General features: G+C 36.3%; 1 protein-coding gene across 5 annotated transcripts in view; it reads right to left on the bottom strand.

Moving 5' to 3' along the window:
* The window catches only part of LOC147824152 (uncharacterized), a 349,377-nt gene that overhangs the window by 193,267 nt on the left and 130,850 nt on the right, over positions 1 to 25,260 (bottom strand). The gene's annotated exons all lie outside the window — the stretch shown is intronic.

The raw sequence follows: 25,260 nt of genomic DNA, 5'->3' as shown, positions 1-25,260 counted from the left end.
GGAAAGTGACCCAAACAAGTAAAAAGTCATGGGGAAAAATAGAGAGAATGAAAGAAGAGGATGAGCAATAACAGATTAGAAGAATAAGTAGGTGGATATGCAGTCATAAAGAGAGGATGCAGAGTTTTCGGAAAAATTTGAAAACTCAAAGGGCAAATTAAAATGAACATTGCTTCTGGAAAAGATCAGAAACACAGATGGTAGACAGTGTGGTCTTACTTCTTTGAGAAATGGACTCTGGTTTAATAGAATCCCCTGCAACTTGGGAAAAAAATATTGGGATAGAAAATGTAATAGTCAACACAGGAAAAGACTTAAGTAAAAATGCCTGCCACCTGTTAGATATGTGATGCAATTGATCAAGCTTTCCCAAGCCATTTCTTCACAGACAAAATAAAGCCATTCTATTTTGACTGTCTCATGAGATTCACCATAAGCAGCTAGCTGTTCAAGGGGAAAAAAATCATCACAGTTGTTTAAATTTATTTTTGGTGACTTGAGTATTTTTAATAAAAAATCCAAAATTCTTGCTTTTTTCTGACATTTATACCAGTAGCAAATTAATGGCTCCCCAAATCACTTTAAATCCTTTATAAACATATATTCACCATAAAAACATAATGCTGCCACCTGCCTTGCAAGTGCAAGGTCCCGAGTTCGATCCTGGTACCAAAAAATAAAAATAACAAATAACAAATGATGTATTTTAAGCACTATAGCAATCCCCAAGCCCATTAGTTCATAACACACCACAAAATCCAACTGACATCTCACTTTTCGCACTCATTGATGCCACTTAGAATGCATAGAGAAAACTATAAAGCAAAATATATTCTCTGTACTATCGCAAAGAATTTATTATTGCCGGGGATGTAGTTCAGTGGTACCACACCTGCCTGCCAAATGCAAGGTGCTGAGTTCCATCCCTGGTATTGAAAGAAAAAAAAAGGAAAGAATTCATTATCATTTAGTTTTATTGGTTTGACTTAATTTCATCCCTACATCTATTAATGCATCTCAAACAAATTATTCAAGAACAAAAAAACTGCAAGAGTATTTTCATGGTTTTAGTAAGCCATCCTATTTCATGTGTATACACCTTAACTATTAAAGGCCTCTGTTACCCAACCCACCTTCATTTCCCTCTGCCTAGAAATATCTACTCAGATCAACTTCTGTAGAAACCCTTTCCTAACTCTGTCAACTGAACTGACCATTTAAAGCCTTTACTGTGTCCTATTTACACACTTTTCCAATGAGTTGTGCTTATTCACATGTCTATCTCCCCCACACTAACCATATACTCTCAGATCATAAATCATTACAGGGCAGATAACATACTATTTATCTTTGTTTTTACTAAGCCTATTAATCCTAGTAAAATGTCTAGTCGGTGCTTTGTAAATGTGAAAGGATAAATGAGTATATAAAGTTTCATAGTTTATCAAACATTTTATCACATTCTTAACTTTCTACATCAGGGGTACCTAGGGAAGACATCATTTGTCCTGTTGACAAAGAAATAACACTCCACAAAGTGTCTCCTGCCCAAGATCCCAGAACTAACATGAAGCAGATTTTGCAACAAAGGGCTTCTCCTTGATCTAAACCACCTCTCATTGCAGGGCTAAATACATTTTTGAAATTGTATTTTTAAAACAAATCTACAAATGATTTTGGCACAACTAGCTATGTATTATCTGCTACATGTACTGTATTTGGATCTGGAAATTTATCTTTCAATGCCACATTTAAAGTAAGTAAGCTTTGCCAGATCCAAACAGTTGCACAAATCTGAATTAACATCAACATGGCACAGTACCTTACTTCACACATGTGATGGATGTGTACCCAGCTAGTTTGTTTTGACTTTTGGATTGTTTAGAATTTTCAACAGATTGATTAATGCTTCTTTGTTTCTACTCTAAGCAGGATTCCATATACCATGGAAGCTGAAGGTGATCCCAAGATATAAGAGTCAAGTCTACTGACAGACACACCACAAACCAACACAGGGGTTCAGGTTCCTGACTCAGAGCTTCAACTTTCACCAAAGACCTTGTCTTAACTGCTACTCCCAAAAAAGATAGTCATTTTGTCATAAAAATAGAAATAACCCAGGGTTCCAGTCATACAAACTTGTGTCTGTGAGACTAAGGGAGTTAGGAACACATTGACCTCAAATAAGCCCCTCTGATATATTGACTATATTGAGTAAAAGGCATCTGAAAAACAGTAGATGCTTAATAAGAGCACTCTGACCTTCCTTTTTCTTCTAGAAGTCAGTAGGCAACATTCTCATGTGAAACATGCCCTTCTCATTCCTGTCACCAAGGATAGGAAGTTGAGACCAAGGAAATCTGTACAAACCACCCTTGCTCAACTGACTCATACCTCTCTAGTTGCTTCTCTATGATCACCCACCCCAGCCCAAGCCCTTTGCCTCTCCACATTTTCACAGTTTACTACTCAGTGTACAAATTATGTATAGTGTAAGTATTTGACACTGCTTCTTTGGGTCTTCATTCCCCTAATGGGGCTCCAATGAAAGATAAAACTGTATGCTTTTCTCCTGTTAATCTGTATCAAGTTAATTCAATTCTCTGGCTCAATCAGAGACCCGAAGTGAGTAGAGGTAATTCTCCTTCCCTTTAGTGATTGTGCTGGCACACAAGTGAGAGGACCAAAAGGAAAAGTTCTTGGAGATAAACATCTCTTTGGAAACTGAAACTATCCCATGAGATTAAACCTGACACAAAAAGACAAATGTTCTCACAGGAAGACACATGTTCTCTTTTATATGTAGGGGCTTAAAAATTGACCTAAATGTAGAATAGTGATAACTGGAGCTGGGAAGGATGGGGAGGAGGGGACGCAGATGGAGTTTGGATAATAGGTGCCCAAACACATTGACATGAAGTAGTAAATTCTGGTGTTTTACAGCACAATAGAGCGATTATAGTTTATAATAACCTCTGACACCTTTTCTAAATAACTAGAAAATAGGAGCTCAAAAGCTCCAAACACAAAGCAATGATAAGGAGATAGAAACATTAATTACCCTGAATTGATCAGTACACAGTTAATCCAATGCACATCTCTATTGCCACTGGATAATAAAAGCTTGAAGTAACTTTTTCCACTTATAATTCCAGGAACATTTCTGCCTTTTTTTCTCTGGCATCAAGCCTAAAAGTATATATATAATTTTGAAAAGTGAAATTATCTTCCTAGAGATGTGGTTCAAGTTCTTTTCTCAACACTCAGATGTGCCACTGGGATAAGTACAGTGAGTTAAGTGCCTTTTCTTCTGGCCTTCAACCAGTGGAAGGCCCCTCCCCCCATGCTCACTTATACTGTGTTGCCAAGAAGACAGAAAACAAATCCTGCCTAAGACCAGGGCCCCATAGATGGATCAGGGCCCTCAGGCTGGCTAAACACTTTAGGTGAGTGTTGTGCTGAAGAAACATATTCAAGTGAAAACATTATTGGTGAAAATAACATTCAAGACACAGGAACCCAAGTCAGCAAACAATGCAAGCAAACCAGTGTGAGTATTCTTCCAAAGCCTCAGGTAAACCACTCAGTATATTACCATACTTTCGCAGTGAACTAAATATGATTTTTATTCTTTCAAACATAATGGACTCTAAATGATCCCTTGACGCTGAGAAGATTCCAGTTCCAGAGGAAACAGGCTTCAGTTACTGCAGCGGGAGAGTTTTGATAATCTGACCTCAGTATAAAGTTATAACATTTGTGTTTTTCCATAAACTGGCATACACATTTTATTTAAATGGGGAGGAAAAGAGACAACTACAAGTAAAACAATCTGAAATACAGTAATGGAGATTATTTTAACCTAAAATTCAGAAACAGTGTATTTTCCTTGTTATAATAGAAATGAAGTAATAGAGATTAGTCCTGGATCTATTATTTTTTAGTCCTATGACCCCATGTATAAAATAAGCTCCATCTATTAAGCTAAAGTGACAATAATAGATTACAGATTTATTCAGGGAAACTTCAGTCATGAAAGTAAGTACAATTTATTCTCTGTAAAGCACTCTACATTAAATGGCATAATTACTATAGGTTTATCCAGAGGTAATGTCCCCTGTGTACCTGTCGAAAGACAAGTGCTACAAAACCAAGAATGTGACAAGACTGAAGTGGTGGTGGCTGTACACTTTTTTACAGTAATGCAAAAGGTATGCTTTCCACTTCTCCAGAGTATATCCAGAGTGAATGGTAATGCAAGAACTGTGTTTCTAGTCTGTGCAATATTTTTTAAATTGCTGCCTAAATGGTTATAGTAATAGTTGTGAGTGTGGCAGGTAGGAAATTTTGGTTTATCAGTTAACATTGCTTGCATGATGTCTTTAAGCTTCTATTCCTGTCCTCTACCCACCTTTGCCACACAAACATCCCAACATTAGAAGGGACTAGAGTCAGAAACACTCCTACACTCATAGCATCCATCTGAAACCATCAGCCCTCTGGGAACTTGCAGAGTCCAAGATCAGTACTCATCTTCCATTTACACCTTCGCCTATGATTTGACTTCAACCTTCCTGGGAACCTATCATTAATTTTCTTGAGATGTTATTTTAGACAGCCCATACAGGATTCCTCCATAATATGTGGTCATTAGCAGCTGCAGTACTTCAAGGTTCACAACAGACTTCAGAGTAAACCTGAGCACACAGGCCAAGCCATGTGGGCTGCATTACTAAATGACGCTCTTGGGTACCATGAGAAGATCTACCCTAATCTGCCACACCTACTCCAACATCTGCTTCCCTGTGCTTTTTCCAGGCCTCCATGTGCACTTGTGTACACATCGTTATAGCCAAAGTACACAGGTGGTCATAGTGTTTCCCTCTGTTGGTGTTAGCTTTCTGCAAGATAAACCCCAAAGCCAGTGTCTATCTGCCAAGGCACTGTAAAGCCTCCAAGCTACGGGTGAGGTCATTCATTCTCTTCTGTTTCCCTTATGAGATAAACCACATCAAGCCTTCCCGACTTGCCCTTTTGGCCCGCACTTGTAAGTTACAGTCATACTTGCCACTGCCAGAGGTGTTGGTGTCAAATGCTGGCTCAGGTACAGTGGATCCTGTAAACTTGCCTCATCAGTAGGCTTTGAGGAAAGACCCCAGAGAGCTAGACTAGTTCTTTCTTCTAGCTTGTTTTTCACAATTACTGTCCCGAGAACATGCAGGAGTTTGGCCTCAGCTGTAAGACACTATGTCACTCACCACTATATACTCTGTGCTGATAATTCTGGGAAAAGCAGACGACACCGAAGGCACCCCTCCCCCTAGAGCTTTGAGTGATGGCAAATGCCTAAAAATTCAAAGGCCTTGTCCTCAGGGAGGTAAACTCTTCTGTTTTAATGACATAAAAAATATCTTTTGTTGTGACTAATATTGTATCTTCTTATGTAAAACAATACTATCTCTTCTCATAACTTTTTCTTCTTTCCTTCCTCACTACCCAGCCTGAGGTTCATTAGTGTTGCTGATATCTCTCTTGCTTTAAGTGAATCTGATTCTCTAGATTCACCTTGATCTGACCTAGCAGCAAGAAGGTAGCCACCTATAAGCAAAAATAAAATTCATAGATAATTATTGGAAGTAGTAGGATAACTGAGATGGTTAAACACAAAGCACATACCTTAGAAACTTATATACCTCCAAAGTGACAGTCCACAATCTTCACACAGATTAAATGTTGTGCACATGTTCCTGTATGATCAGAGACTTTTTTTAGAAAGTAGTTTAAAGAAGTTCTGAAAATATCCCCTCCTTAATATACTAGTTTAGGACAGTTTATGAAGATAGAATTCTAGAAATATTATAAATTAATGTAATATAAGAAACCTCATAATGTTTTCCAATTAATAAAGAAAATGATAAAAAGCTCCTAAATAACCTAACTCCTAGACTAACCTAAACTCCCTGGTAAATGTTTGTAAAGGCTTTAGAATTCCTTTTCATAATAACTAATGTTTATTGAATGCTTATCACATGCTAAACACTATTCTACATGCTTTGTAGGTATTTCTTTCCTTAATCCTCACATAAACCTCTTAAAACAGGCCAACAGTTCCAGTGGGTTAGTACTAGCATTGATCCATTTTAAGGATGAGCAAACTGAAACATCAAAGGGCTAGGTAAGAGGCCAAGTCACATACCTAGCAAATGAGGAACTGGGATTTGAATTACAGGCAGGCTATATCCAGACCCAGCCCATATCATCAATCTACAACTTTTTTCATTACTTCAATTTTTACATTATTCTATTTATTAATAGAATTTATAATTAATTAATTAATAGTTAGGACACCAGATGGATAGGGTTTTTCCCACTAGGACAAAGATAACCTACTATATTCAGAAACAGATATAATAAGGGAGAATCCAGATTGCATCCAGAGTCCAACCAATGAGTGAATCCTGAAATGGAGAGGATAAACCAATAGCTATGGTTTTATTTTTAGGAAAATTTTGCAAGTCTGTCAGTATTTATCACAGCATCCCTTCACAAAGGCTTGTTTCTTAATGTAACAAGCACATATAACCTCTCTCACTTTACTCCAACAATACCTAAACAGTATAACCTTTCAACTGAATGTTTGCAATCCAGGTTCAAAGTATTTCGGGTTTACTAATCAGAAGAAAAATTACCAGTTTTGAGGCAGGGAGGCATTGTACATGTTCCTTGCACATGATGGCAGGATCAATGTTGGGCAGGATCATATCTCAGGAACCTCCCCAAAGAACCAGGGGATTTGGCTTTCCCTCATGGCCTATCCCTTTTGGCTTCGCCTTTCATAAACAAAAGGATGTCACCCAGACATGGTGGATGAAGGAGACCCCAAGCAGTATCCACTCTCATTTTCTTTGTGAGATCAGTCAGGATTTTGTGACAGGCAGGTGGAGCTAGTAGTAAAAATGGAATCCTATATGAAATCCTAGCACAGACTTAGAAAAAGTGTTATCATATTATAGTCCAAACATTCTTGGAAACTCTGAAATAAAATGCAATTTTAATAAAATGTTGATTAGGGAAATGTCACGTCACATTTTTCCACAGGAACAATGTTATTATATCTATGGCTTGGGAATCTTAAACCCAAGTTCAAGAAAATTCATGGTACAAACTGTAGATCTAATGTAACACTATGTAGAAAGTCACTTGCTCTGATGGGATCAAGAGATTAAAAGACCAAAGAATATAAATGAAAGAAAATATTTAGCAATTACCATTATTCGGTTTTGGCAACTAACATGGGATTGAAATAACAGACACCTCATGAAGTAGATGAGGTACTACCCATTCATCATATCTTCATAACCCGCTGCACTTCACCTATCCTACACCTTTACTGTTTCCTATATACTAAGTTCTTAAATAGGAAACTGTTCGTCACAGGGCATTCAGAACTAGCACAATATTCAACCTCTAGCAAGTGCTCAATAAACATATTGGCATTGTCTTTTCTCTTCCTCTGCTTCTCTTTCCCTACCTTCTTCACCACTCCTCCATATGAGAACATAGCAAGAAGGCAGCCACCTACAAGCCAAGAAATCCCTTCCAATACCTGAATGGGCCAGCACCTTGGTCTTGGATTTCCCAGTCTCCAGAACTATGAGAATTAAATAAATTTTTATTGCTGAAACACTTACTTTATGGTATTTTGCTATAGCATTCGTGTTGCTAAAATATATTTTGAAACAATGACAGAAAATCCAATATAAAACCAGTTCAGAATAAATCAAGCAGTGTCAGCTTGTGAAGCACCCCAGATCTGTTCAAAAGCCCCAAAGTGGTTTACAAGAATCCCCAAAGACATGAAAAAGCAAGATTGAGGCCTAACATGTACTACCAGTGAAAATGTAGCACATTTCCAAAACTTGCACACATAGATATATAAATATTCATTTTTCCATTTTTCTAAAAACAACAAAGGGTAGTCAAAGCTGACTTGGGGACCAAATAGCTCCTAGGGTCATCGTATCCCAGTGTTCCTATCAGGGGCACTAATCTCTTTGTGGTCACAATTCTGTGAGTGAAGCTTAGTCAGGCCTGAATCTGGGGCACAGCTAACTGGGTTCATTAGCCCATCTGCCCATAAAAATGGAAAACTGAATTTATTCACAATTTGGCCAGACTGTGAGCTAATCTACCCATCCAGGACACACAGAAGTATTCCAATTTATAGACAGGATAGAACAAAAGACAAAATATCCAAATGTACATGTCTAGATTTAGTCAAACTGTGGCTCACAGGGCTGGAAGTGTTCAATCCTCATGGGGGCTGTCAATTTACACTCTTGGCATGAGAAACCTGGAGAATCAGCTTTTTAAAACATCTTAATTTTTAAAGATCCAACTTAAACTCTCAGTTATAACCTGAGCAGACCAGTAAGCACATATTCATTGACTAGCAGTGAATTAATGAACAAAACTTCCAAAAAGATCAATATAAAATTTGAAAAAAAATAACTACAATTATTTTCAAATACTGGCAAAAAATGTTTCAACTAGGCTGCTTCTGCTTTACCTACCCTGAAATCCTCTGAAACAAAGAATTACAGTCAGAAGGTATCCAATTTCATTTTTAAAAGAAAACTAAACAAAGGAATGGTGAGTATGCAGGAGAAGATGCCATGTAATAACAGTGACATTTATCTTTAAATTTCTTTTATCAGTCACTCTGTTTAACCCCAAAGCATTTCTTTTTTACTGCTCAAATGAACCTACTTTGTTGAATACATATTTTAATATCTGAAAAGTTACTTGACTCTCATGATTTGCTTCTCATCACATAGTCTAGTAATTCCTGCATCTAGACATCAATTAAGAAGAATGATACATCAAATTGAGATAGGAGTTTAGTATCAGAGCTCACAACCCATGGCATGATGCAAAGGATGAGAGATTCAATGACCAGTTTAAATTCCAAGCAAGCCTAGAAAGGCTGCCTTAACCAAGGCCCCTTAGCATGAAAGACTCTCAGGAAAAAACAGCCCCAAACTGAAGCTTCCATGGCTTTTTATTGATAGAACCAGGAAGCAAAGGTAAAGAACAAAAGACAGACATCTGTGCAGGAATTTATAGAGAGCACAGGGGAAGGGCAGGGAAAGGACAAGATAAGGTTAGGGTGGTCTGTTACATGACTGACTTAGGGCTAATCTAAGTAATTAATTAGGGTATGGGGAGGACAAAGGCTAGAGCCTACAGTCCTTAAGGCAACATGTTTTGATCCTGCTTGGACATGTGGCCCTGTAGGCTATTAACTTTTATGCTGCATTCCAAGAGGTTTTGAGCTTATGGCTCCAAAAGGTCCCTTATCTCTGCATATCTATCTCATATATACCTCTAGACAAGGCCCCCAGGGGTTAGATCTAGGGAAAACTGGTCAAACAACCAGGCAAAATGGGTCAAAGTCATGGAGACCCAAGGAACATGTGGTCCAGAACATAAGATACAGAATGACTCTGCAGCTCCCAAGCACTGTACACAGATTCAGTCAGAGAAGCATGATTTTCAATTATTCATTTACTTCTGGTGGGAAGTCAAGTGAGTCTTTATTAAAAGAGAAGTTTAAATCTGGATCCAGGCCAAGTGAGTTTCTGATAGGCATGAGACAGAAGCCATTCCAGGAATTTTAAATATAAAGCCTTTTTCCTTTATCCCCAGAGCTGCTGTTGAGTCTGATTCAGCCCACTTTTGCCCTGTAGATTCCACCTTCAATAAATCTATATCCTCACTACCTTTTCTGTTTGTTTTGTCCAATTCATTGTGACACCAAGAACCTGGAAAGAATTCCCTTGAAACTCACCATCAGGTAAAAAAATGGCCAGAGAAGAGCAAGCAAGTAGTTCTACTGTTGATTGTTGAATCAAAAATGTGTCTTGCTTACTCCGACTAATCTGTATATTAAGGTCTCTATGGCATCATCCAGAGCATTCTTGTTGAAGGTACATGCAGTGAGGAAAAAGCATCTCAGAAATTTTAGGTCTTCTGTCATGAAGGCCATGAGTAGAAGTTTTTGTTTTAAATTCTTTCCCTTTAAATGAACTTAAAACAAGTAGAAAGAAGAAATACAGAGTGATCTTCTGGCTCATCAGCACAAGGAAAGCCTAGATCTACTTACAGAAATGTCATGGGAAGTTTATATTCATCGCTCTGCATTGAACAAAATCCAATACCCATCCATAATAAAAACCATACAGAAAATCAGAATAGAAGGTCTATATCTCAATCTAATTAAGGCTATCTATGGAAAACCAACATCCAACATCATACTAAATAGTCAAAACATGAAAACTATCAAGCTAAAATCAGGAACAAGACAAGGATGCCCACTATCACCACTCCTGTTCAATATAGTTCTGGAAACATTAGCCACAGCAATTAGACAAGAGAAAGAAATAAAAGGAATAAAGATAGGAGAGGAAGAATTTAAACTATCATTATTTGCTGACGATATGTTACTTTACAAAGAAGACCCAAAAAAATCTGCCAAAAGACTTCTAGACTTAATTGACAGATTCAGTAGAGTAGCTGGATACAAGGTCAAATCAAAAAACAATAGGGAGCTGGGGATTTAGCTCAGTGGTTCCAGCACCTGCCTTGCAAGCACAAGTTCCTGAGTTTGATCCCGGGTACCAAAACAAAATTAAAAAAACAATGGCCTTCTTATACACAAATAACAGACTCACTGAGAGAGAAATTAGGGAAACAATTCCTTTTACAATAGCATCCAAAAAATGAAATATCTAGGAATCAATCTAACAAAGGGAGACTGTTTGTGGTCCAGAGGAAGGGGCTTCCCAGCCACCATCCCTCCCACAGCTCCCGGCCCAGAGGAAGGGGCTTCTGGGCCACCATCCATACCACCACTCCCAGCCCCTGTCCCACCTCTCCCAGCTCAGAGGAGGTGATTGAGGCGGGCACCAACAGCACCCCCTGGACCCAAGTCAAAATGAGAAAACATGTAAATAAGTCTCAAAACGAGACTTCGAGATCACCTACAGCAACCCCAAAGGGAAATGAGATGGAACACTCTGATACTCAACCACCTGGACACACTGAACTGGCAACAAAAGGGGATCTGGAAGAAATGAAATCAGAAATAATTCCTCAGACAACAGGAGAAATTGTGCTCCTAGTGCAAGACATGATCAATAAATCTAGAGAGGAGCTCAGGAACATGATGTAATCCCAACATAGGAAACAAATGGAATCCATAAAACAGATGCAAATAGATTTCCAGGAGATGAAAAACTCCACTGAAAGTCTACACAGCAGAATGAGCCAATGTGAGGACAGAAATTCAGATATAGAAGATAAGATTGCAATTAGTGACCAGGAAAAGAAAAATTGCTTCAAAATTAAAAGGGAACATGAGAAATCAATCCACCAGCTGCTAGACGATGCAAAGAAGAATAACATAAGACTGATCGGAGACAATGAAAAAACAGGAGAGAGTGGAGATGACATAAAAAAACTCTTCAAAGGAGTAATGGCAGAAAATTTCCCAAGCAAGGCAAAAATCTTGACATACAGATAAGTGAGGCAAATAGGAATCCAACTAGCCTTGATCAAAAAAAATCTATACATAGGCAGATAAATATTAAGATTCCAGAAACTCAACAGAACAACAAAGTTCTCCAAGCAGTCAGAGAAAAGAAACAAATCACATAGAAAGGAAAGCCCATCAGAATCACAGCAGACTTCTCAACACAAACCATCAAGGCAAGAAGAGCTTGGAGTGACATATTCCAAGCCCTAAAAGAAAACAGCCTCCAACCCAGATTGATGTACCCTGCAAAACTATCTTTCAAAATTGTTGGAGAAATAAGACACTTTCATGACAAAGAGCACCTTAGGAACTTCGTGAATACCAAGCCAGCACTCCAAAGAATTTTACACAATATCTTAGGAACAGACATTGAGGATCACAACCCCAGGAAGCAAAACAAAATGAACCCATCTGGCATGACAAGAAATTAAATGTAGAGGGGGAGAACCAAACAAAAAGAAAAAGTCATGGCAATGACAAGTCAATACATTTCAGTTATAGCCATCAATGTTAATGGTCTCAATTCATCAATCAAAAGAAATAGATTGGCAGAATGGATCAAGAAGCAAAATCCAACAATATACTGCATACAAGAAACACACTTAATTCAAAAAGAAACTCATAGACTGAAAGTTAAAGGGTGGAAAACAATACTCCATGTGACGGGAAGTTGAAAAAAAACAGGAGTAGCTATCCTCTTTGCAGATCAAGTAGATTTCAAACCAACACTGATTAAGAGAGATGAAGAAGGACACTACATCCTTGTAAAGGGAACAATCCAAGAGGAAGAGATGACAATCATAAATATCTATGCACCAAACACTAGTGCACCCAACTATATAAAACAAATACTAATGGACATGAAAAGTCATATATACACTAATACAATTGTAGTGGGGGACCTCAACACCCCACTGTCACAAATAGATAGATCAACTAGACAAAAAATAAGTAATGAAATGCTAGAACTCAAACTCTTGAACAATGAACTTAACAGATGTTTACAGAGTCTTCCACCCCACAACATCAGAATACACATTCTTCTCAGCTACACATGGGTCATTCTCCAAAATAGACCACATACTCACACATAGAACATGTTTAAGTAAGTGCAAAGGAATTGAAGTTATCCCCTGTATATTATCAGACCATAGTGCGATGAAATTGGAGGTCCATAGCAAAAGAAACTTGAAAAATTTCATAAACACGTGGAAATTGAACAACACACCTCTGAATAACCAAGTAGGTCACAGAGGAAATTAAAGAAAAATCAGACAGTTCCTTCAATTAAATGACAATGACAATACAACATATTGGAATTTATGGGACACAATGAAAGCAGTCTTAGGAGGGAAAATCATAGCACTGAATGCACATATTAGGAAAACAGATGAGCCCAATTAAACAACCTGATGCTGAACCTCAAGCTTCTAGAAAAAGAAGAGCAGGACAACCCCAAAGCTCATACAAGGGAGGAAACTATAAAGATCAGAGCAGAAAGCAATGCAATGGAGACTAAGAGAATGATACAAAAAATCAATGAAGCCAAGATTTGGTTCTTCAAAAGAATCAACAAAATTGACAAACCCTTACCCAACCTTATCAGAAAAAGGAAAGAAAAGGCCCAAATCCATGCAATTAGGAATGAAAAGGGTGAAATTACAACAGACCCAGCAGAAATCCAGAGGATCATCAATAGATACTTCCAGAATCTATATGCCAATAAGGTGGAAAACACAGAAGAAATGGACAGATTCCTAGATACATATGAATTACCAAAGTTGAATGAAGAAGACCTAAAAATTCTAAACAACCCAATATGAACCACTGAAATTGAAAGCGTAATTTAAAACTTATCAACTAAGAAAAGCCCAGGCCCTGATGGCTTCACTGCTGAATTCTACAAGACATTTAGAGAGGAACTACTGCCACTACTGTTTAAACTCTTCCATGAAATTGAAAGGGAAGCAATACTCCCAAATTCATTCCTGGAAGCAAGCATCACCTTGATCCCGAAAGCAGAGAAAGACCCAACCAATAAGGAGAACTATAGGCCAATCTCACTAATGAACATAGATGCAAAAATCCTTAATAAGATCCTGGCAAACAGAATGCAGAAGATCATCAAGAAGATCATACACCCTGATCAAGTGGGATTCATCCCAGTGATGCAGGGAAGGTTCAACATAAGCAAATCAATCAATGTAATACACTATATCAATAGAGGCAAGCACAAAAACCATATGATTATCTCCATAGATGCAGAAAAAGCATTTGACAAAATCCAACATGCATTTATGATTAAAAAATCTCTACAAAAAATTGGAATAGATGGTCTCTACCTCAAACTGATAAAAGCCATCTATGAAAACCCAACAGCCAATATCATACTAAATGGTCAAAAACTGAAATCCTTCACACTAAAATCAGGAACAAGACAAGGATTCCACAATCACCAGTCTTGTTCAATATAGTTCTGGAAACATTAGCCACGACAATTAGACAAGAGAAAGAAATAAAAGGAATAAAGATAGGAAATGAAGAAGTCAAATTGTCATAATTTGCAGATGACATGATACTGTACAAAGAAGACCACAAGAACTCCACTAAAAGTCTTCTAGACTTAATAACCCAAATTCAGTCAAGTAGCTGGTTACAAGATCAACACACAAAAATCAATAGCTTTCCTCTACACCAATGACAGACTCACTGAGAGAGAAATAGGGCAAATAATTCCTTTCAAAATAGAATCCAAAAAAATGAAATACCTAGGAATCAACCTAATGAAAGAAATCAAAGACCTCGTCTCTGAAAACTATAGCACTCTGAAAAGAGAGATTGAAGATAATATCAGAAAATAGACAGACATCCCCTGTTCCTGGGTAGGAAGGATTAATATAGTGAAAATGGCCATAATTTCAAAACTGCTATATAGATTCAATGCAATTCCAATTGAGATCCCAGCAGCATACTTCATGGGCCTTGAGAAAACAATCCAAAAATTCATTTGGAACAAGAAGAGACCCAGAATAGCAAAAGCAATTCTAGGCAACAGAGACATGGCAGGGGGTATCACAATCCCCAACCTGCAACTCTACTACAAAGCTACTGTGATAAAAACAGCATGGTACTGGCAAAGAAACAGACCTGAGGACCAGAGGACAGATTAGAAGATGAAGAAACAATGCCAGACACACTCAGCCATCTCATCTTCGATAAAGGAGCCAAACACCCTCACTGGAGGAAAGATAGCCTCTTTAATAAATGGTGCTGGAAAAATTGGGTTTCAACTTGACAAAGATTAAAACTAGACCTATATCTCTCACCATGCACTAAACTAAAATCAAAATGGATTAAAGATCTAAATATTAAAATAGAAATCCTGAACCAGTTAGAACAGAGGTTAGGAAGAACTCTTGAAGACATCGGTATAGGAAAAGATTTTATGAACAAAACCTCAGTTGCCCATGAACTATCACAAACAATCAACAAATAGGACCTCTTCTTCTTAAAAAGCTTCTGCACAACAAGAGAAACCACCAGCAGTGTGAAGAGACAACCCACAATGTGGGAAAAAATCTTCACCTGCTTTTCCTCAGACAAAGGTCTACTATCTCAAATCTATAAAGAACTTAAGAAGATCAGACCTCCCAAATTTAAAGACCCAATCAGAAAATGGGCATCTGAAATGAACAGACATTTCTCAGACAAAGAAGTAGAAATAGCAAATAAATACATGAAAAAATGTTCAACATCACTGGTCATTCGAGAGATGCAGATGAAAACAACGATGAGATTTCACCTCACTCCAGAAAGAATGGCTGCTATCATGAAATCAACCAATAACAAATGCTGGTGGGTTTGTGGGGAGAAAGAAACCCTTCTCCATTGTTGGCAGGAGTGCAGACTGGTGCAACCACTTTGGAAATAATTATGGAGATACCTCAAAGAACTAGGGCTAGAGTTCTCATTTGATCCAGCTATTCCCCTGCTGGGTATCTTCCCCAAAGGATTAAAAGAATCATACCACAGCGATATATGTGCACCCATGTTCATAGCAGCACAGTTTGTAATAGGTAAAGCTTGGAAACAGCCCAAGTGCCCATCAACTGGAAAGTGAATAAAGATGTGTTTTTTTTATAAAATGGAGCACTTACTCAGCCATAAAGAATGAGAAACTAGAGACATTTATAGCTAAATGGATGCATATTGAGGCCACACTCTTAAGTGAAATAAATAGGACACACGTGTAAATATCAAATAGTTTCTCTAGTATGAGTACTGAAAGTGTAAATAAGGATGAAAATGAATAATTGATAACTTGAAATAGGAAGAAAAGGTCCAAAGGGGTAGGGGAAGTGGAAGGGGAAGGGGAAAGGAAAGAAGGGAAAGGAAAAATTATGAGAAAATAAAAAAATGAAAACAAAGTCTATGTAAATAGGGAAGGGTGGAGGGGGTGAAGGGAGAGCAGGGGAAAGGGGAAAAAATAAGAATCAAGATGCATCATGTAAAGGTACAAGATCCCAATTATGAATGTAACTGTATTTTACACCTAAAATGTACCAATAAAAGAATTTAAGCAAAAAAAAAAAAAAAAAAAAAAAAAAGAATCTACAGTTGCCATGCCCACTTCTTCAAAATATCCCTTATTCTTAATTGTTCTGACAGGTAAAGAAGTGAAGTAACTTCAATAAATAAAACTCACAGTTAGCAACAGCTGCACCAAGGATTTGAAACCATATGGTGAGATCCTAAGGCCCCTCATCTGTGTGCTCAAAATTATCATCACCCCTGACTTTTATGTTTTTTGTTGTGGACATCCTAGACTCTCTCCTGCCATGGAGACTGCAGTACCTAATTTCTTTGCCTGTGCCACATTCTCTGAGTGAGCTAGGCATCCATTCATGTGCCACCTTCAATTTCTGATAAAAAAAAAAATTAACTTTCTCAAGAAGGTCAACCCTTAGTACACTATTTAACATTGCAACTTCCCAACCTTTATTTTATTCTATCATAGTTTTCCTCCTAGGGTACTCTATGATTACTTTGTGTGCTTGTTTTCCTCTTTCTACCCTATAGTGAGGACTTCTGACTCCTTGGTTCACTGACATATCATCAGGACCTAGAAAAGTGGCTGTCAGTCCTGAATGTCAGCCAGGTTACCTGGCTTGACCAGTGAAATAACCTGCATTGGTCAAGCACCGTTGTAAAGAATACAAAATACATAATCAAATATACAATGACCAGGGCCAGGCATTTAGCTCAGTGGTTCCCTGCCTGCTGCGCAAGCGCAAGGATCCAAGTTTGATCTTCGGTACCAAAAAAAAAAAAAACCAATGACCAGAGAAGTTGCATAATTTAATGTTTAAATAATCACCATAAAAAGAAACTCATAAGTTACATCCTTTTTTGACTGCAATGTGTGTATTCAATAAAACCACTGTTTTCCTCTTGCACTCCCATAAATTTTACTAGTCCTATCCCTATGGCATACAAAGTTAATCCATTTCTTCATCTACTCAAAGACATGCTATTGCCACTAAACTGTCCTTCATTGTCTAGGCTAAGAATTTCACAATATCATTTTAAGCATAATTCGTCATCTTCTTCCCTAAGGGCGAGGCAGTCTGCCACTATTTTCCTCTAAGAGCATTGTTCAAAATTAAAACCAGAAAATATCAGTCACCTTCAATAGAGCTCATAGTGAGCAAAACAAACTAAAAGAAATAATTGTTTTACAATATCATCCATCACTCTAAGTAATTCCAACGCAAGCTGGGTACATAAGGGCTACAACTTTATTCTGTTATTTGTGGGGTGGTGGAAAAGGGAGAGGAGAGACTGGATTATTTATGCAAATTAAATTAAAGAATGTTAACAGCTTTGTTAAAGGATTGTTAACTAGAACAAAGGGACAGTGTAAGAAAACCAGTTCCTTACAGTGCACTAATTCTAAATGTTCTGATTAAAGCAAGTCTACCAGGACAATTTTTTGCCAGCCTGGTTCATTATTAGTTGATATACCTCTGTGTTTTAATATGCCACCATTTCTCATTTCCATACTCAGTGGCTCACATAATTACCAATAATGACCTAGTTGCAATAAAAGTTCTGCTCAGTCCTGAACTGAACCAACCTAATACATCGATGCAACAATGTTTAAAGCTTCCAGTTCGTTTTGACTAGTTACACTTAGGCCATATATGAATCCACCTAAGTACCTATAAACAATCAGGAAGCAGCTATATTAGATCAGTATTTTGATCAGTATTTCCAGGTATGTCTATGAAAGCTCTAATATTTTTCCTGAGTTCTAACATAAATTCTGCCTCCACCATTGCATCCTCATCCTCTTCGGTTCTCACTCTCCCTACTCTGTCACAAGCCACCATCCTCATCTCTTGTCATTGGTTTCTTTAAGATAAATTCTAAATACTTCAAACCCCATGTGATCTTCTTCATAAGTCCTACTTTCTTTGTGTAGGGTATCCATTGGATATCAGTGCCAGAAAAACGCTATGTGTCTTTTTGTCCCTGTATCACTGAGAAGCCAAATCTTAACCCTGTAAGGAACTGGTAATGTTCCTAGGTTCTCGTGTCTTTGGCAAAAGAATTCAAGACATGTAGGCAGCTGCACAGAGTATCACTAGAATGTTTTGCAAAGTGATAGATTTTAAGAGCCATAGATACATAGAAAGAATACACCTTCAAGAGTGAAGGTGGGCAAGTGGCAAGATAGCAGTGACCCTGAAGTAAGAGGCAGACTACATTTATATGATTAAATGGGTCTTCAAGGAATATCATTTCTGCCTTCGATGTCATTGTTCTTTACAAGGAAAATGGACTATTTTAACCAACTTCATAGGGAAGACATTTCCTATTTCCTCCATGTGAAATATTTCCATTAGGTTTTTTTCAGTGAAAATTTTTCCAACTTTTCACCCATATTCTGGACTTTGTATAGGCTCTGGACCTTATCCGTGTGCTCAGAGAGGGTTACAGTCTTTTTGGCCATAGCTTGATACCATAAACATGTTTGATGCTTCAGTGGGTGTTTAAGAAAATTGTTAAAGGCAATAAAAACTGAGAAGAATGAGCATTAAGTGATTTCCACCATTCTTGGTTATCTCCTTTAGGAAATCTAAAGAACAAAGTTACTGAGAATGAAGAAGAGCTCAGTATTGCTTGATTCTTCAATCATCCTACAGTGACAGAGGCCACAACTTTGTAATGCCCCCATTTAGCTTTGTTATCAATGCCTAGGATAATGGCACTGAAGATGACTTCAAATATGGAGCCATTCTTTAGTTTGGCAAGATGGGGTAGGGCTGGATTACCTTAAGCACCTAAAGTAGAAGGGCAAGAGATGAATGTCTGAAAACTTGGTTTGGTAATATCTCATATGAAAAATCAATCTGAAGTCTTTATTGAATCCCAAAAAACCAAAGTGGGCCACCTTAATAAAAATTAAATTTCAGGGGACGAATTCATCATATTCCTTACTGATCAGGACACCATCTGAGTAGTTTTCTGAATTTTACCTATTAGTTTTTACAGGGAAACTCATAAATTTGAGCAATATAAGAAGAATAGCAAGCAATATGAAGGCTGTGACAAATTATATTACATTTTTAAAAAGGAGTCGGAGAACAGAGAAGATGTAGCCCAGAAAGAGTCAAACAAGAAAGGGGTATAATATTGCCTTAAATTATTTAAAAGAGTGTATTGTGGAAGAATAACCCTCACCCAGATTGGACCAGAGAAAATAACTAGAAAAAGTTGGTAGACATTAGATGAGTATTTCTTGTTTAAGAGCATCCTAAAAAGCACAGCCATTTAGTAGAGTTTGCTATCATTCAAACAACTAAACTCCACTTAACTGAAATTTTAAAAATTTGTTGCTATTGTAGAAGGAAAATACTCTGTACTTCTATGAGATCCGCATTTCTCCATTCGAGTGAGATTATGCAGTATGTCTTTCTGTGCCTAGCTTTTCACCTAACATAACATTCTCCAGGTTCGTTCATGCTGCTGCAAATGAAAGGAGTTCATTTTTATACCCAAATAGTATTCCACTTTGTATATGTATCACATTTTCTTTATTCATCTGTTGATAGATATATGGGTTCATTTCCATCTCTCAGTTATTATTAATAGTGCTACAATAAACATAGAAGTATAGACATTTTTGACATACAGATTTTATTTCCTTTGTATATAAAGGAATCCCACAGTCATGAGATTGCTAGATCATATGTTAGTTCTATTTTTAATTTTTTGAGGACTCTCCATACTATTTTCCATAATGGCTGTACTAATTTACATCCCCACCAACACTGTGTAAGAATTCTCCTTTCTCTACATCCTCAACATTTATTATTTACCTTTTCTGATAAGGTTCATTCTAAATGAGATGAGGTATAATAGCTCATGGTGATTTTGATTATATTTCCCTAGTGATTAAGAATACCTAGCCTTTTCTCATATACCTGCTGGCCATTTATTTAACTTTTTGAGAGATGCCTATTAGGTCTTCTGTCCATTTTCACTCAGTTTTTTTTTACTATTGAGTTACTATATTTATATCAGATAAAGTGAACTTTAAGTCAAAAAATGATTTGAAAAGGGACCAAAAGGGCCATTGTATGTTGATAAGGTCAGTATAGTAAGAAGATATAATAATTATAAATATACATACACCCAATACCAGAGTAATGCTAATGTTAATAGACCTAAAGAGATTGACTGCAATCCAATAATAGTAAGAGACATTAACATCCCACTTTTGGCGATAGACTGAAGATGAACAAACATTGGAATTCAATGGCATTCTGAATTAAATGGGTTTAATAGAATATCCTATCTAACAGGAGCAAAAGTATTAATTTTTCTCAATCTCACAAGAAACATTCTGCAAGATTAAGTTTATCTTAGGTCACAAAACTTTATAAATTTTAAAAATCAAAATTACATCAATTATTTTTTCTGACCGAAAGGTAAAATTAGAAATCTAAGACAAAGAGAACTTTAGAAACTATAGAAATGGGTGGTCAATAAATAATAAATAACAATAAATAAGTCAGTGAAGAAATTTGAAAGAAAAGTGAACAATTCCTGAGACATTTGAAAATGGGAACACAGCTAATATCATACAGAAAAGGGAAAAGTTGAAAGCTTTTCCTCCAAGATCAAGAATAAGACGCAGATGCCCACTTTCTTCTCTTTTATTCAATATACTGCTGGAGTCCTAGCCAGAGCAACTAGGCAACACAAAGAAATAAATGGCATCCAAATTGCAAAGAAAGAAGTCAAACTGTCCCTGTTTGGAGATGACATGATTATGGATATAGAAAACCCTAAAGATTCCACAAAAAAACTGTGAGAACTAGTAATAAATTAAGTGAAGGTTCAAAATTACAAAATCAACTCATACAAATAAGTAGTGTTTCTATATACCAGTAGTGAACTATCTGGAAAAGAAATCAAGAAAGCAATTCCATTTACAATAGCTACCCAAAAAATGAAGAGGTGAAAGATCTCTACAATGAAAACTATAAAGCATTAATGAAAGAAATGGAAAAAAACACAAATAAATGAAAAAATATATCATGTTCATGAGTTGGAAAATTAATATTAAATGACTATACTACTCAAAGATGCTTACAAATTCAACATAATCTCTACCAAACTGCCAATGACATTCTTAACAAAAATAGAATAATAATAATAATAATAATAATAATAATAATAATAATAAATGTCTCTTTGGAGCCATAAAAGACCACAAATACCAAAAGCAATCTTGAGCAAATACTATCACTTACCCGACTTCATAGTATATTATTAAGCTATAGTAATCAAACAGCATGGTACTGGCATTAAAGTAGACACACAGATCAACAGAATAAATATGGAACCCAGAAGTAAATGCATGCATTTACAACTAACTGATAATCAACAGAGACTCCAGGAAAACACATTAGAGAAAGAACAGTTTCTTTAATAAATGATACTGGGAAAACTAGACCCCTATTTCGCATCATATACAAAAATTAACTCAAAAAGGATCAAAGACTTACATGCATGACCTAACATTAATACGAGAAAACATAAGGCAAATGGTTCCTGACATGAGACTGGTCACTGATTTTTTGGATAAGATTTCAAATGCGTAGACACAAAAACAAAAATAGACAAATAGGATTGCATCAAGCTAAAAGTCTTTTGTCCAGCCAAAGAAACAATCAAGGGTGAAGAGACAACCTACAGAATGGGAGAAGATATTTGCAAACTATGCATCTGAAAAGGGGCCAATATCCAAAATATGTATATAAGTAACTAAATGGTTAATGGTTTGGTTTGGTTTGGTTTTTATTAAATAACTACAAAAAATGTGTCCTAAATCTCCTAATCAGGAAATTGAAACTGCTTTGTCCTTGTTAAACTTATATTCCAAGAAAAATTTGGTTTACTCTGTTTAGTACAGACCAAGCACCTTAAAACATTAGGGAACATGATCTCAATCATTACTTAAAACCATATGTAAATTATTCTTTTTCCTGGTGAGTAATTCCGGATCTATTTCTTAATTTTGCTTCCTGCTAAAAATCTTTTGTTTTGCTGTAACTTACCAATTGCTGCAGAAAAAAGAAATTATGCTTGAAAATTATTATGTACATGTGAAGGATTTTATCATAGAATTTATTTTCTATAACCAATAAATACCACATTTTTTCATTTATTCAGTTTTAGCTACAATGTTATATAATGGGCTTATAAAGATCAGGTCTTTATACATGGCTGACTTCAAATTATTCTGGTTTTCCCTTTTTTCCACAAGACTATTTTGCTTTTATAATGTATTCCAGACAAGTGTAGCTTTTCAGGTAAAGGAGAGTGAGCTCTGAGACTAGTTTACTCCTACAGAACCCACATTAAAATGGGCTGGTGTGCCAGCAGCGGGTGCCAGGGCTGAGATACAACATCTTTATATATACTTTCTCCAGCTAATTCCAATTCTTTTTATCTGTTTCCAGGGTCCAACCTGCTTGCCAATGATGTCTAATAGACTGCTGTCTGCTTTATCTGTGATTTGGAAATATCCCTACATTTTAATATTTGAGTCAAAGGATAACTTCAACCCCCCAACTTGAACAAACACCTATTCTTCTAGTTGACAGGTACAGACTAAAATGCAGTCTGAGAGAATATTATGTGTTAGTATAAACCAAATACCCAATTATAGAAGTACTTACTCTCACTACTTGAGAGGGCTTAATCTTCATGTTTGGACTTAACGCAAAAACTGGAAATAGCAGGAGTAAAATCGTGTTCCTAATACAAATTAAAATCAAGGTATTAGTACATAATACTCTTTACAGGGAAGCATAGTTAACCGGTCTTTTTATTCTGCAGCTTCATCATTCATCTTGGAATAAGAAAAGGATAAATGTGATACTATTATATTATTACATATACAGTAGTATCTGGGTTTATGAACTTAATTTGTTTTAAGATTTTGGGGATGGTTGCATTTGTGTTTGTGTGGGGAACATGGCCATGGTTGAGTTTGTCAACTGATGGGGAGTTTGCAAACAGAAGCAAAATTTTGCTGAATGCTTTTGTTTGTGAACCAAATTTTAAAAAAAAAAACCCATTGGTGACTCAAGGTATTACTGTATCTAGTAATTATATAAATTTTCAAGTGTGAGACTTGAAGATTTTTATACTTTGAGAAATTTATTTGATTGGATGAGAAGGTGAATTAGAGTCTGTAAACCTGGATTTTCTTCCAAGGTCTACCAAGTAACTGTGTGAACTTGTGTATATACCTTGACCTCTCTGCAGCTACTTATCTCATGTGTACAGTATAGCTCACTGTAAGATGTTAGATTACTTACAAATTCTCCATCAGCTCAAATTGCCTATGGCAGTGGTGGTAAACCTATGGCACCTATGGCATGCATGCCATAGCCAGCTGTTTATTATCATTGAAAGCTCTAAAAGGTTTGCCATCATTGGTCTATGGTTTTGCTCTCTTTGGGATTTTGTGATACCTTGCTGAAGATACAAATGTACATAGTTATCTCAAATTAACCTATTATCTGAAAAGCTAGATATGAGAGTAGAAAAAGAATAGAATTTTTCTGTGGTCGGCATAAACCAAAATGAATCTAAACATAGTGAATTTAAACTATAGGAATCAAACCAAAAAAATTGGTTCCAATACACAACAGAAATTTGTTTGTCTAACTTGTTTTGTGTAAATGGATGAGATAATATACAAAGTATATCTGTTCCTAAAACAACCAGATTCATTATTGATATGGTATGATGTAACACATTAAATAGTACTTTTTAAAATAATGCTCCAAAACAGCTTTTTCACGCACATTAGAAAAGAAATTATTGTCAAGATTTTCCCGTTTGTTATGTTATGTTATATAACATGCTGTGCTTTTCATCCTTTAGTGCATAATCCTACTTATATGAGTTTACTGTAAAACAGTGTGCTGCTATGCCAATGGTAGCCTCGTGTCTTGTGCTTAACTGAGTATTTGGATATCAAGGGGCCATCGCAGATGATTGACATATACCTTCTCAGTTCGCACTTAGAAGTTGGCACTCTGTGTGGTACTTTACAATACACACGGATGAAACTGCCTAATAACATATTTGTCAGATTATATTTCCATCGCGTGTCACATGACTGTATTGAAATTTAAATTTAAAATACTTGGCCTATGTGGAGTCTACTAGCTAATTAGAATTTTTTTCCAGATCACTATTTGTTAGTCAATATTAGTTTTGAAAATCTTTCTAAAACAAATCACATCCTTTGATGTCTTGTTAATGCTTGAGATGTTTTTTTTAAATACATAGAAAAATGTTTAAGTACTTTTCAGTTTTGCTTTGGTTGAGTTCTATTTTAATATTATTATAGTTTTTTCCCTTGCATTGCTTTTCTTTGAATAATTTTAATTTTTGTATATATGTGTGTTTAGTGAATGATAAAAAAGTTATACAAAAAAAATTTAAAAAAAGATTTTCCCATTTGCCATTAATTTTATAACACCAATTACTTTTTATGCCTGAATTGCTCTTTGTTTTACAAAGTACTTTTCTATTATCTCAAACCAGACAACTGTCCTATGAAGTAGATTATCATATCCCTACTTAATATTGAGGAATCTGAGGTTCAAAGAAATTAAGAAACCTAGATGAAGCAGAGCAAAGACTTGAAGGATAAGGTTGCAGCCTCAGCAGAATACTGTATAAATTTGTTTGTATACTTCTCTCCCTTGCTTTCTAATTTCCTCCTTGCTTTTCCTTTTACATTCCAACAACTATTTATTAAGTCCCTAGAATTCCTATGTTATATTAAGTGATGAGTTAGTTTTTTTTTTTTTAAGTACTCTTTGTATGGAATCCACTTCATGGAGTGTACGCTGTAATAGTTCCAGTTACCATCAAAAAATATATCCCTATGCTATTCTTCATTCGGTGGTAATAAGTTTGCATACTGCTGTCCCATTCAATCCTAACATACACAGCTCTAGACTATTATACAAGCATTTTGCTCACAAAATCAATTAATATTTCACTTAAATTCTCCTATATATTTTTGGTGAGGGTTTTTTTTTTTGCCTGCTATTTTAGCCCAG

The sequence above is a fragment of the Heterocephalus glaber genome, unplaced genomic scaffold, assembly GCF_053883595.1.
Source record: "Heterocephalus glaber isolate CG9 unplaced genomic scaffold, H.glaber_assembly_v1.0 deba00001553, whole genome shotgun sequence".
Classification (NCBI taxonomy): domain Eukaryota; kingdom Metazoa; phylum Chordata; class Mammalia; order Rodentia; family Bathyergidae; genus Heterocephalus; species Heterocephalus glaber.
The sequence above is the reverse complement of the archived record's forward strand: the minus strand, read 5'-3'. Positions and strand labels throughout refer to the sequence as shown.